The 15,493-nt window shown below is 37.6% G+C and overlaps 1 pseudogene; it reads left to right on the top strand.

Annotated features, from left to right (window-relative positions):
- Positions 1 to 450: 450 nt before the first annotated feature.
- On the top strand, positions 451 to 5,144 carry LOC146364334 (uncharacterized; annotated as a pseudogene).
- The last annotated feature ends 10,349 nt before the right edge of the window (positions 5,145 to 15,493 follow it).

The following is a 15,493-nucleotide window of genomic DNA, read 5'->3' as shown; positions in this document are numbered from 1 at the left end:
AAGACACTTAATGTAAATTTTCACTGTATTTCTCAGTTCTTTTATGTATTATCTGTGTATCTTACACAAATTATAGTAATGATAGACATGTCTTTTGATTCAAAGGTTGATGAGAGTGTGGAAGACATTGTGGGGCAGGAGGAGCTGTCGGAAGACATTCAAAAGCATCAAAAGCTGTTGGAACTGGTGAAGGACAATGTGGTCAAAGCTCAGGAAAAAACAAAGGGCAAAATAAAAATGATGAAGAGAGATGTCGTCTTCAAAGTTGGTGACAAAGTTTTAAGAGCTAACATGAGAAGCCAGCAGAGGAAAGGGGGGAAACTTGAAGCAAACTTTTTAGGCCCTTACATTATTACAGCAATCCAAGGTAAAAGTGCAGATCTTCAGGATTCCAATGGGACAATCATTCCAAAAGTAAATATTGACCAACTAAAGTTAAGCAAAGACAGCATGCCAAGAGTGCCACACCGGGGTTTAAAGAAAACAGCAGCCACATTACTAACAGCACAACCAGGTCCAGCAGCACCACAAGCTGCAGCAGCACCAGCATCTGCTCTAGCTTCACAGGCTACAGCAGCACCAGTGGCGGTAGCACCACCACCTCCTCCTAGAGCTACACAGGCTACAGCACCAATGGCATCACTTACATCGCTACCAGTTCAAACACAACATCCATCTCCAGTTCCACAAGGTATAGCAATAACGGTATCAGAACCAGAGTCAGGAGCAACAGCACAGAAAGAGGACGAACCACCAGAACCAGCCACAAGTGCTACAGCACCAGAACACGCTACAGCTCTACAAACCGAATCCAAAACAGCAGCAGACCCAGCCTCAAAGACCATAACAGCAGACCAGGCCTCACAGACCACAACGGCAGCAGACCCAGCATCACAGACCAAAACGGCAGCAGACCCAGCCTCACAAACCACAGCTCCAAATGCTACAACCACACAAGCCTCAGCTCCACAGATTACAGCCCAGCAATCTACAGCACAAACCATAGAACCAACAGTTGCAGAGAAATGTAAATAAATATAATATTTTTTTATTTTTTAAAAAAGGATTTTTGTTCCTATGACAGTGTTTGTTTCAGTACTATGTACACCATGGCATAGCAAATTTTACACCTTTAAAAAGATTTTTTTAGGTATATTTCCTAACAGAATATTTAAATTTAACAATATGTTAATGCTTTAAAAAAAAACCTTCATGGGGCAAAACATTATAGAAAACTTATAGAAGGATGTAAGCCACATGTGTAAAATTACACAAATGAAAAAGTAAGTCCTTCAAAACTGTGAATCTTTCTTTTGTTGTTGTGTAACCCAGAATGTTCATGATTGATATTGTACATCTGATGTACACTAAGAGTGAAAAGTTTGGACACACCTTCATTTTAATGTTGCTTGTCTATTTTGTAGATTCATTGTCGATTAGAACTCAAGGCATCAAAACTATGAATGGACACATATGGAGCACTAACCCTAACACAAATGATGTAGTAAACCAAAAAGTATGAAAGAACCAAAAAAATTTTTTATATCTTAGATTCTTCAAATTAGCCACCCTTTGCTTTGATCACTGCTTTGCACACTCTAGGCCTTCTGTCAGTGAGCTTCATGGGGTAGTCACCTAAGATGATTGTCACTGCATGAAAAGCATGAACACACAGAAACACACTGAATGGGAAGGTGTGTCCCTAATTTTGACTAGTAGTGTATGTTCTTCATTTTCTTCTTTTCTAAAATTGCTGTCATATATGCTGCTAGTGACATAGAATGCCCACTACAAGAAGTATATTAATGTTGTGATGATGACTGCCTGCCAGCAACTGTTTGAAAGATCAAATACTCTTTAAGACACTGCTTTTAACAGCCCAGAAATTGACACTCTATTTTAAAGATAATAAAACTAGTTTTGGAGGAGAAAAATAACATTTTTCCAGAAACGGTTATGTAATAGTAAAGGCCACAGGTGCAAGCCTTGAGCCTGAGTATTTTAAAATATATTCATGTAGCTTCAACTAAACATAATTTTAAAAAATTGTTGTAATAGGCGTTTCTGCTGGAAAAAAGATTTGATAGGGGGCAAGAGCATTTCTATTGCTATGTATTTAAATTTCTTTTCTTTTATTAATATGAATTTATTTAAATTTCTTTATAGAACATTGTAAGTGTAACTTTACCCCCAAATAAAAGCAAATTTAAGTGCTCTTTTTTTCTACAAAATACAATGTTAAACCATGTGCCCATTTTATCAGTGTCTTAAAAGTATTTACCCTGAAACACGTGTTTTGTCAGACAACTACATAAGAAATTATGCATTTTAAATTATGATTTACATTTAGTCCTGCTGACTTATCTCTTTTTCTCATTACTTTTTGTAGATATAATGGATGCCTGGGCTGGAAAGAGTCCTCACGTTCTACTCTCCAAAATTGGTGCTTACAAATTATTCTACTGGGATATCCAACAAATTGGTCTGGACATGGAGTTGGAAAGTGAGGTACAGTGATCTTTACTGACAACAATGCAACTATCAGTGTTTTATTCCTTGACAACAGTTAAAAAATGTTTACATTTTGTATTCGCAGTCTATTAATGCATATCTTGCGATCATGGTGAGACAATGCAATCGTGATAATTCAGCAAAAGCAGCATTCATTGATTCATTTTCAATGACTGCCATTTGGAAGAGAAAAGCTCCGAGACTCAAGGCAGGTATCTTTAGAAAGAATCTTGTGTGTATTGTTTAAGTACCTCGGATCATATCCACATCCAGATTTAGATTGGATAACAGCTTATGCAGAAAGAATGAATTGAGACTGGGGTTAGTAGATGTGGATAGTTTATTAGACTTGACAGTTCTCTTTTGTTCTCTGCTTGTCTGGTTTCCTCCTTTTTTTGTACACACTCCAATCAATGCTTGATTTGAGATTTGCAAACATTTGGGCTAATATCTCTTTTGAAATCATCAACACTGCTTCATCTCTTTAATAGGTACCTTTTTATTCTCAAGTGATTCATACGTCACTGTTAAAGAGGCTTAAGAAAGCATTAAACATTATTCTGCAGATGGTACAAGGATCGCATTGAAAATGATTGAAAATGAACTCCATGTCCAAAAAAAATCCTTAGAAAGACCTTTATTAGTCTTGGAGGAAGTAATGTGCAAAACCACTTATAAAAAATATAAGATAGTCCAGCTTCTTGCACAGGTTAAAGAAATGAGGGGTGAATCATGGCTGTCGCAGAGTACTTTATAAGTGGATGATATATAATATATCATAAATTGCTTTAATAAAAAAGGACTCTAAACAACATGTTATTGCATTTCTTTTTTTTATGACTGAAGTTAATATTTTTATTCTTTTGTTTCAATTTAAGATCAAACCCATGGAGCATGAAGTCATTCTGGGAATTGTAAATGAACATCATCACTGGACATTAGTGGTAAAAAAAAAATTGCATTTACAATATTCATCAAATCAGTTTTATAAGACAAATGCATGGCATGCAGATAATCTTAAGTCTTGAATTATTACATGTAATTCTCCACATAATTTTACTGTAGGTCATTTACCCACAAGAAAAGAAGTCACTGTATCTTGATCCACTCGGAGAAACAAAACAAGGTATCCAAAATTGTTTGGAATCAACAAGGTAAGGATAAATGTTGAAATTTATTTTGACCCTTTATTAAACTCTTTGTTGCTGTTGTTAGTTTTGTGTTTATTATGACAATTATAAGTATGATGTCAATCAAATTTTTTAAAAAAAAAATTGGTACTCACAATTAAAAAACTAGCAGCAACAGGTTTAAATTTTTGTGTTGGCCTTCTGATATTGTGGTGTTATGGGTTAATTTTGCCTTTAAAGAGAAGTCTCCCCATGTTTCAATGTTTATTTGAGGACCTGATGTCTGTATGAGATGATGTTTTTACATTAGAAAATATAGCACGGGGAGAATAATGTTTAGTAGTTGCATAAAGTGTTGCGGAGGTTTAGCACTAAAACATCAGACAAATGTCTAAAATAATTTCACATAGGTTATACATGTGTGAATTTCATCTTTGCTCCTCCTCCACATCTCTTCAAAGTGTACTGTGTAAGTGATTGATTTCTATATCATGGGCAGAAACTGGAAAAAAAGCACAAGTAATTGTCCACGGAAATGCGTTGTAGACTTTTAAAAAGTAATGATTTTAACAAAACAGTGTGGTCAGTGTTCTTAACTTGATGTTCAACAGACACTTAAGCTCTCCATACTGTTCACCTTTTTGTGTCACCAAAATTTTAAAACATGTTATTTGTTTTTATTGTACCTGTCTTTCAGGGCATTCATGCGAAAAAAAAGGATGCAACGTCTCAAGATGGACTTGTGACACAGTCAAACACCCAAAACAAGTGGACGCTACCTCATGTGGAGTCTTTGCATTGAAAGTACGAGTCTTAACCGTAATACATACATATATACGAGAATATTGGAAATGTTGTGTTGTAATAAATGTTAATGACAGGAAAAGGAATATAAGATAATTACACAATAAAAGAAAGAAATTGATTCACAGAAAACAAATTACTATAAAATAACATTTACGATATTAGCCTATTTAGTCATCTTAGAATCTCTTTTTCAGTTTGCTGAAAAGATCTTGCGAAAAGAGTCAATAGACTTTCCGTCTACAAAAAAGGCCATAAACACACGCAGGCTGCAAATTGCCACCACTCTCCTCCTAGAGACAGGTAACTCATTTTCCACCATTCAATGTTCTCACATCATGAATATTTTCATCATGATGGCTGTAGAAACAAACCATATAGTTGTTTGAATGAAGTAATAAGTGCAGTAGGTAGTATACTCTATGTGCTTTTTTTTCACTTTTTAAAACAGATGACTTGACAAACATCTGTCATTTCTGCGGGGAAGAAGAGCATGAAACTGACAACAAATGGGTAATGACATCAAGAAAGACTGCTAAATGTTATGATCTATTCCCATAAATGAAATTTTAACATTGGGATTTGTAATTATTTATTTTTTTACAGATTCAGTGTGAGATGTGTTTGCGGTGGTTCCACCAGCTCTGCGTGAAAAGCCCACCACCAGAAGATGTGTTTATTTGTTTCGCTTGTACATAGTTGACACTAAAGGTCCACAGCTAGTGTGGATCTGGCACACATTGTTGAGAACACATATCTACATATATAGATGTAGATGTTAAATTAAGAAGTCTAAAAAAAGCAAATGGTCTCCAAAGTTACTGTAGTTATTAGTTATACTGTGATTTATTTTGCAAATAAACTCTTTCGTGATAGCAACGCCAAGGTGCATTATTGATGGGGGGGGGGGGGGGGGGGGGGCACACATTTTGGCAGCCGATGCCACACAGCCTGATAAATTTTGTATCCCTCCATAACTTTTGCTGTGAATAAGACATCGTCTCCAAAGTTACTGTACTTATTGGTTATACTGTGACTTATTTTGCAAATATACCCTTTGTGATAGCAAAGCCAATATGGATTACAGATGGGGGGGGGCACACATTTTGGCAGCCGATGCCACACAGCCTGATAAATTTTGTAGTGTCTCCCAGTCCCAGTGCACTTGTTAGGATGTTTTGGTTCATGCAACTGGTCCGTCCGGTTATTGTCTCCACAGAAACATTTCCGTTGTGTTGTGTGTGCTTTTGCAGCGTTTTTCTTTTTGCAGCAATTTTCTTTTTGCAAGTGTTTTTCTTTTTGCAGCATTTTTCTTTTTGCAAGTGTTTTTCTTTCTGCAGCATTTTTCTTTTTGCAGCATTTTTCTTTTTGCAAGTGTTTTCTGAAGTTACAGTCTGTTTGGCCTCTCAGGGCCACCGTACTATCTCACTAATACACCAGTGTACCCCATAGTGACAGTTCCAGTCATTTTTGTGTTGTGCAATTGATTTCTGACACAAATTAAACTATAAACTAACTAAAAAAAGAATAATGGATTGACTGACCCAAATGAAAATTTCAAAACATTTACTGACAGAAATATACTCCTACATGCTTATGACGGGTGTACTGTTATTCCACATCCCTTCAAATGAGATGTTACGCAAATTCTGAAAGAATTTTCATTGTTCCAGTTTTGTTTTTTTTTTCTTTCCTGTGCAGCTGAAGTCTATGCAACTGCCACTACAGGCTACACTTTCTGTAACACATATTTGAAACATGATGAACTTTTTTAAGGTCATAGTAACCCCACAGACCACTCATCAGTCATATCGGTAGGTTGTCTAAAGACTGCTGGTTCAGCCTGACTAGTCAGCACAAGATTGGTCAAGACCTGATAGCACCACAAGCCTTGAACACCATTGGACAAGAGAATTCTCTGTAGCAAAAGTACATCTTAAGTATGGGAGGTGATAAGTGCCAAACACAAGAAGAAAGGAAAAGCAAATACTGTAAAGAGTATCAGCTATCATTCGAATCAAAAACATGTGTATGTATACATGTATTAAAAGGATTTCCATAATATATACTGTCCACCAAGTGTAACTCTAAACTGAATACAAACTCATGGTTAGATTTAGTGATTTGTTTATTTAGTTTTTCAATCTAGCAAAAACTGCTAGCACTGGCAAAGATGTCAAGCTATTTTATTCTATGTAAATAATTCGATTTTCAATGTAACCTTTAAAATATGACATAAGTATCATCTCAAATAAATAAATGCTGTTGAAATTGGTCCAAGGTGGAGCACATTTTAACAATTCAATAAGGGTAGGATAGAAAGTTTTGGAGGGAGATGTGTATAGAAGATTAGATATAGAAGAAGAAGAGTCCATGAAATGTATTTTTATTTATCGAGCTATTTTTCGTGTGTAGAATCTAAATTCACAAATTAGCAGAAGTCTTTGCAGAGAAGTAAAATGTTCATTTTAAAATGTGCAACTTTTGTATTTCTGAAATTTTTGGACCTAATTACTAATGCAGGACGCTAACAAACTTACAGTCAAGTGACACACTGACCTGTATTTTAAAGCATGTAATCAAGCTTGCCTTAACTACTTTGAGCCTTTAATCTGCTGCATGTTTGTTAAACAAAATGTCAGATAGTAGTGCTACAACAGCTCTCTGAAATTACCTCAGTTTAGTCACAGGCGCTATCAAAATGCTAACATTCAACCACACTTCTGCTAAAAATTCAATGGTCATATATTTAAACCATATATAAATCTTTATGTGCTACTGTGTAGAGTTAAAGTGTACTGTAGTCTTGTAATGTGTAATTGTTGAATCTATGTTTTCCAGAGGGGTGATGAGAGGTTCAGTTTATTTCGAAGAAGAAACAAATCTGTGAACCTGAGTTAATAAATTGTGCGTAAATTATCAGTATTGCTTTGTATTTGTGTGTGGATGAAATCACACACTTGTGAATCCTCAAAAGTTACACACAAATCACTCTCCACATTTGAAAATGTCAGTTTATGCTTGTGGATCGTACTGTGCGCGTTTCTCTCCATAAGAAGGGCCTTAAAGGGAGCGTGTTTCAAACAGTTGATGAACTGTAGTGGTTTAACAAGACCCAGGAAAAAAATAAAATGTCATTACACACAGAGAGTGACTGCAGTAAGATGAGACAGGGTGTTGGTGAATTCCCAGATATCCCAGGAAACCCAAAAATATACCAGTGGGTCAACTCTTCTTTTAAACTTTCATTTTGATTCACTTTTACTTTCACTTTTACACGTTTAGAACAAAGCACTTCCTTAGATATCAAAGTGTAATTTCCTTTCAATTTTTCAATTTCAATTCAATTCAATTTTATTTATATAGCGCCAAATCACAACAAAAGTCGCCTCAAGGCGCTTCATAGATACAGAGAAAAACCCAACAATCATATGACCCCCTATGAGCAAGCACTTTGGCAACAGTGGGAAGGAAAAACTCCCTTTTAACAGGAAGAAACCTCCGGCAGAACCAGGCTCAGGGAGGGGCGGCCATCTGCTGCGACCGGTTGGGGTGAGAGAAGGAAGACAGGATAAAAGACATGCTGTGGAAGAGAGACAGAGGTTAATAACAGATATGATTCAATGCAGAGAGGTCTATTAATACATAGTGAGTGAGAAAGGTGACTGGAAAGGAAAAACTCAATGCATCTTGGGAATCCCCCGGCAGCCTACGTCTATTGCAGCATAACTAAGGGAGGATTCAGGGTCACCTGGTCCAGCCCTAACTATATGCTTTAGCAAAAAGGAAAGTTTTAAGCCTAATCTTAAAAGTAGAGATAGTTTCTGTCTCCCGAATCCAAACTGGAAGCTGGTTCCACAGAAGAGGGGCCTGAAAACTGAAGGCTCTGCCTCCCATTCTACTTTTAAATACTCTAGGAACAACAAGTAGGCCTGCAGAGCGAGAGCGAAGTGCTCTAATAGGGTGATATGGTACTACAAGGTCATTAAGATAAGATGGGGCCTGATTATTTAAGACCTTGTATGTGAGGAGCAGGATTTTGAATTCAATTCTGGATTTAACAGGAAGCCAATGAAGGGAAGCCAAAACAGGAGAAATATGCTCTCTCCTTCTAGTCCCTGTCAGTACTCTTGCTGCAGCATTTTGGATTAGCTGAAGGCTTTTCAGTGAGTTTTTTGGACATCCTAATAATAACGAATTACAGTAGTCCAGCCTGGAAGTAATAAATGCATGAACTAGTTTTTCAGCGTCACTCTGAGACAGGATATTTCTAATTTTAGAGATGTTGCGCAAATGGAAGAAAGCAGTCTTACATATTTGTTTAATATGTGCGTTGAAGGACATGTCCTGGTCAAAAATGACTCCAAGGTTCCTCACAGCATTACTGGAGGCCAAGGTAATGCCATCCAGAGTATGAATCTGGTTAGATACCATATTTCTAAGATTTTCAGGGCCGAGTACAATAACCTCAGTTTTATCTGAATTAAGAAGCAGAAAGTTAGCGGCCATCCAGGTCTTTATGTCTTTAAGACATTCCTGCAGTTTAACTAATTGGTGTGTGTTATCTGGCTTCATGGACAGATAGAGCTGGGTGTCATCTGCATAGCAGTGAAAATGTATGCTATGTCTTCTAATGATGCTGCCTAAGGGAAGCATGTATAATGTAAACAGAATTGGTCCTAGCACTGAACCCTGTGGAACTCCATAATTAACCTCAGTGTGTGAAGAGGACTCTCCATTTACATGCACAAATTGGAGTCTATTAGATAGATATGATACAAACCACTGCAGTGCAGTACCTGTAATACCTACAGCATGTTCTAATCGCTCTAATAGGATATTATGGTCGACAGTATCGAACGCTGCACTGAGGTCTAGCAGGACAAGCACAGAGATGAGTCCACTGTCAGAGGCCATAAGAAGATCATTTGTAACCTTCACTAAAGCTGTTTCTGTGCTGTGATGAGCTCTGAAACCTGACTGAAACTCTTCAAATAAACCATTCCTCTGCAGATGATCTGTTAGCTGTTTGACAACTACTCTTTCAAGGATTTTTGATATGAAAGGAAGGTTGGAGATTGGCCTATAATTAGCTAAGACTGCTGGGTCTAGAGATGGCTTTTTGAGTAAAGGTTTAACCACAGCCAGCTTGAAGGCCTGTGGTACATAGCCGACCATTAGAGATAGGTTGATCATATTTAAGATCGAAGAATTAATCAATGGCAGGACTTCTTTGAGCAGTTTTGTAGGAATGGGGTCTAAAAGACACGTTGATGGTTTGGAGGAAGTAATTATTGAAGTTAACTCAGAAAGATCAATTGGAGAAAAAGAGTCTAACTTAACATCAATGGTACTAAGAGTAGCTGTAGATAATATTACATCTGTGGGAGGATTACTGGTAATTTTTTCTCTAATGATAAAAATTTTATTTGTGAAGAAGTTCATGAAGTCATTACTAGTTAACGTTAAAGGGATGGTTGGCTCAACAGAGCTCTGACTGTTTGTCAGCCTGGCTACAGTGCTGAAGAGAAACCTGGGGTTGTTCTTATTTTCTTCAATCAGTGATGAATAGTAAGATGTTCTGGCTTTGTGGAGGGCTTTCTTATAAAGCAGCAAACTATTTCTCCAGGCTAAATGATGATCCTCTAAATTTGTGACACGCCATTTCCTCTCCAGATTACGAGTCATCTGCTTTAGGGTACGTGTTTGAGAATTATACCACGGAGTCAGGTACTTCTGATTAGAGACCTTAGTTTTCACTGGAGCTACAGTATCCAGAGTCGTACGTAGTGAGGAGGTGAAATTATTAACAAGATAATCAACCTCTGTTGGGGTAGCGTTCAGATAGCTGCTCTGCTCTGTGTTGGTACAGGGCATTGAAGATGATAACAGTGGGTGGATTATATTCTTAAACTTAGTTACAGCGCTTTCAGAAAGACATCTACTTTGATAAAATCTACTCTCCACCGCTGTGTAATCAATTATTGTAAATGTAAATGTTATCAGGAAATGATCAGACAGGAGAGGGTTTTCAGGAAACACTGTTAAATGTTCAGTTTCTATGCCATATGTTAAAACAAGATCTAGAGTGTGATTAAAGTGGTGGGTGGGTTCTTTTACATTTTGAGAGAAGCCAATTGAGTCTAATAACAGATTAAATGCCATGTTGAGGCTGTCATTTTTAGCATCTACATGGATGTTAAAATCACCCACAATAATTATTTTATTTGAGCTCAGAACTAAATTAGATATAAAGTCTGAGAAATCAGACAGAAACTCTGTGTAAGGCCCAGGTGGACGATAGATCATAACAAGTAAGACTGGTTTCTGAGTTTCACAGCTGGGGTGGACAATGTTAAGCATCAGGCTTTCAAATGAATTAAAAGTCTGTCTTGGTCTTTCATTAATTAATAGGCTGGTGTGAAAAATTGCTGCCACACCGCCCCCTCGGCCTGTGCCTCGAGGTTTCTGGTAGTTAGAATGACTCGGGGGTGTTGATTCATTTAAACTAACATAATCATCCTGCTGCAACCAGGTTTCTGTAAGGCAGAGTAAATCAATTTGTTGATCAATTATTAAGTCATGTACTAACAGAGACTTGGAGGAGAGAGACCTAATATTTAATAATCCACATTTCACTGTTTTACTCTTTGGTTCAGATGTGGATACTGTATTGTTCTTTCTTTTTGATTGTTTATGTTTAAGTTGTTTGTTGCTGGTTTTTAGTTTGTTTTTTGTCTTTTTGGAAGCTGACACAGTCTCTATGGAGATGGTTTTTTGGGGGGGTAGCAGGAGGAGAGAAGCTGCAGAGAGGCGTGTAAGACTGCAACTCTGCTTCCTGGTCCCAACTCTGGATAGTCATATTTTGGGGGGTTTAATAAATTTGTCCATATTTCTAGAAATGAGAGCTGCTCCATCCAAAGTGGGATGGATGCCGTCTCTCCTAACAAGACCAGGTTTCCTCCAGAAGGTTTGCCAATTATCTATGAAGCCCACATCGTTTCTGGGACACCACTCAGACAGCCAGCAATTTAAGGAGAACATGCGGCTAAACATGTCACTCCTGGTCTGATTGGGGAGGGGACCAGAGAAAACTACAGAGTCCGACATTGTTTTAGCAAAGTTGCACACCGATTCAATATTGATTTTAGTGACCTCCGATTGGCGTAACCGGGTGTCATTACTGCCAACGTGAATTATGATTTTACTGAATTTACGTTTACCCTTAGCCAGCAGTTTTAAATTTCCTTCAATGTCGCCTGCTCTGGCCCCTGGAAGACAATTGACTATGGTTGCCGGTGTCTCTAGCTTCACATGTCTGAGAACAGAATCACCAATTACCAGAGTTTGACCCCCGGCGGGTGTGTCACCGAGTGGGGAAAAACGGTTAGACACATGAACGGGTTGGTGGTGTACCTGGGGCTTCTGTTTAGGACTATGCTTCCTCCTCACCGTGACCCAGCCGCCCTCTTTCCCCAGCTGCTTGGGGTCTGCCGGGGAACAGCTAGCGGGGCCTACGCTATCTTCGGCTGCACCAGCTACAGGGGCCTGGCTAGCTACGGGTGAATGAAGGGTGCGAAGCCGAGTCTCCAATTCAGTAATCCTGGCCTCCAGAGCTGCAAATATGCTACATTTGTTACAGATATCATTACTGCTAAAGGAGGCCGAGGAGTAACTAAACATCTGACACAATGAGCAAGAAAGTGCAGGAGGGACAGGTGAAGTAGCCATGGTGCTAACGAGTCGGCTACGAGCTAAGCTAAGCTAGCGAAACAGTACAGAGACAGTGAGTGAATACTTTGGCTATAAATTAGGTAGTGAGTACACAGAAAGTGTGCTTCGGATGAAGCACGTGAAGATTATACTATGAAAGAAGAATGTATTTAAAAGTTGTTAATTAAATTGCTAAGCAAATAAGCTACTCAGAAACACCACTGTGTTTGAGCAGGAACAGGAAGTGATACTCTACCGCAGAGCGAGCGAACACCAAGTGACACCAAGTGTCCATTCATGTGTGTATGGAAAAAAGTTTACTTTTCCTTGCTTTGATGCAGCTTTTTTTTTATCCCAAATAACATTTTAAAGCCCTACGTGTATATGCAGCACATATGTTTCATATTTCACATAGTTTGTAGCAAGACTCATGAGAAACACAAAACATCAGTGCAGAGATCCAAAAAGTTAAAAGAGCACACATTTATTTGTTACTGCAATACGAAGTGTTCAGTTGAACTGACAAAAAAATAAATAAATCTGCAAACTTCAACAAAAAAGATGACTCTGCAACCATCCTCTGATACTGGAGGGGGATGTTTTCCTCTGATACTCTGACACACGATTCAATTGTTTACACTGTGTGGGATTTGAACAATGGGCTCTCCTGTCACTCGTAAAATGAATGTCACCCCTCAGCCATGAATTGTTGACTTTGTTTCCATTTAAAAGCAGATGACATTAATTTTTGTAAATGGACACAAGCGAGACACAAACTTCTGTGAGACTGTAACGATTCATGGACAATCTGAGAACTTTCGACATTGCCTGGGACGAAGCTGAAGCAGTCGCTGCTGACCGACATCGATGGAGATCACTAGCTGCCCGATGCGCCGCCTGGCGTAGGAGGAACTAAGTGCTAAGTAAAGTCAGGTTGTTAGTTTTTAACTGTTGCAAATCTGCAACACCTGCCTGGAGAGGGTTAAATGAACATAAAAGAGTCAGTATTTATCTCATTGCAGATAATTAGAGAGCTGCATGAGTGCTGCTCTCTTTTTTCTCTTTTTTTCCTTTTTCTATTTTAAAATAAAGCAGCGACATCTTGAATAGTGTGCTTTTTTTAATTTATTGTTTTTATGCTCATTTGACTCCAAACTATTAGAGCTTACTTTGCTGTTTCAACAATTCACACTAACCAATGGTTTTAAATGGCCTAAATGGTTTTACAGTCACACCTAGTTGGAATTGTTTCCACCGTTCCTGTCAGGGGCTGGGTCTGTGACCCTGAATTTTGAGTTCATTGTGGGTTTTTTTGGGAGTTCTTATATTATATTGATTAAATGCTTAGTTTTTGTGTTGCCATTATTAGTTAGGATTTAGTTGAGTTTTATTCTAGTTTAGGTTCTATGTCCCCTCTGTGAGTCTGTTCTTGTCTTTTGTTTTAGTTGTCATGGCTATGTCTCGTCATGTTTACTGTTTATTTTGAAAGTCTTTGTTTCCATGTTCCATGTGTTTTTGTTCCCTGTGGTGTCATGATGTTCATTTGTGCCAGCTATTTCCTCATGTGTTTCCACTTCCCCTGATCACCTCCTGTGTGTTATATTATATTATATTATATTGTATTTAGTCTGTCTGTTTTCATCCTGTCAGGTGGTCTGTGTATATTTCCTGGATGTCACGTCAGATTTATGGATTTTCATGATTCTGCTCAGGTCATGTTCATGTTTTCACTTCAGAGTTCCTTGCATGTACCTGGTCAGGATTATGTTCATGTCACATTAGTCATAGTCGTTGCAGTTATCATAGTTAGTTTTTCCAGATTAGGTTTTAGTTTTAGTTTACTCATTCATGTTCACCTTGCTTTATTTCTGCATTCTTGTTATCAGCCCTAATAAAGGCTCACCCTTAGTTTAAAGTTCAGCACCGTCTGCTCCTGTGTTCTGCTTTTGGGTCTATCCCACTAATACACCAGTGTACCCCATAGTGACAGTTCCAGTCATTTTTGTGTTGTGCAATTGATTTCTGACACAAATTAAACTATAAACTAACTAAAAAAAGAATAATGGATTGACTGACCCAAATGAAAATTTCAAAACATTTACTGACAGAAATATACTCCTACATGCTTATGACGGGTGTACTGTTATTCCACATCCCTTCAAATGAGATGTTACGCAAATTCTGAAAGAATTTTCATTGTTCCAGTTTTGTTTTTTTTTTCTTTCCTGTGCAGCTGAAGTCTATGCAACTGCCACTACAGGCTACACTTTCTGTAACACATATTTGAAACATGATGAACTTTTTTAAGGTCATAGTAACCCCACAGACCACTCATCAGTCATATCGGTAGGTTGTCTAAAGACTGCTGGTTCAGCCTGACTAGTCAGCACAAGATTGGTCAAGACCTGATAGCACCACAAGCCTTGAACACTATTGGACAAGAGAATTCTCTGTAGCAAAAGTACATCTTAAGTATGGGAGGTGATAAGTGCCAAACACAAGAAGAAAGGAAAAGCAAATACTGTAAAGAGTATCAGCTATCATTCGAATCAAAAATATGTGTATATATACATGTATTAAAAGGATTTCCATAATATATACTGTCCACCAAGTGTAACTCTAAACTGAATACAAACTCATGGTTAGATTTAGTGATTTGTTTATTTAGTTTTTCAATCTAGCAAAAACTGCTAACACTGGCAAAGATGTCAAGCTATTTTATTCAATGTAAATAATTCAATTTTCAATGTAACCTTTAAAATATGACATAAGTATCATCTCAAATAAATAAATGCTGTTGAATTTGCTTTAATCTGCTGCATGTTTGTTAAACAAAATGTCAGATAGTAGTGCTACAACAGCTCTCTGAAATTACCTCAGTTTAGTCACAGACGCTATCAAAATGCTAACATTCAACCACACTTCTGCTAAAAATTCAATGGTCATATATATATATATATATAAATCTTTATGTGCTACTGTGTAGAGTTAAAATGTACTGTAGTCATGTAATGTGTAATTGTTGAAACTATGTTTTCCAGAGGGGTGATGAGAGGTTCAGTTTATTTCGAAGAAGAAACAAATCTGTGAACCTGAGTTAATAAATTGTGCGTAAATTATCAGTATTGCTTTGTATTTGTGTGTGGATGAAATCACACACTTGTGAATCCTCAAAAGTTACACACAAATCACTCTCCACATTTGAAAATGTCAGTTTATGCTTGTGGATCGTACTGTGCGCGTTTCTCTCCATAAGAAGGGCCTTAAAGGGAGCGTGTTTCAAACAGTTGATGAACTGTAGTGGTTTAACAAGACCCAGGAAAAAAATAAAATGT

Source organism: Perissodus microlepis, chromosome 20 (genome assembly GCF_051167445.1).
Source record: "Perissodus microlepis isolate ML-2025 ecotype Zambia chromosome 20, ASM5116744v1, whole genome shotgun sequence".
Taxonomy (NCBI): domain Eukaryota; kingdom Metazoa; phylum Chordata; class Actinopteri; order Cichliformes; family Cichlidae; genus Perissodus; species Perissodus microlepis.
Note: the sequence above shows the minus strand (reverse complement) of the source record. Positions and strands in the feature narration are given on the sequence as shown.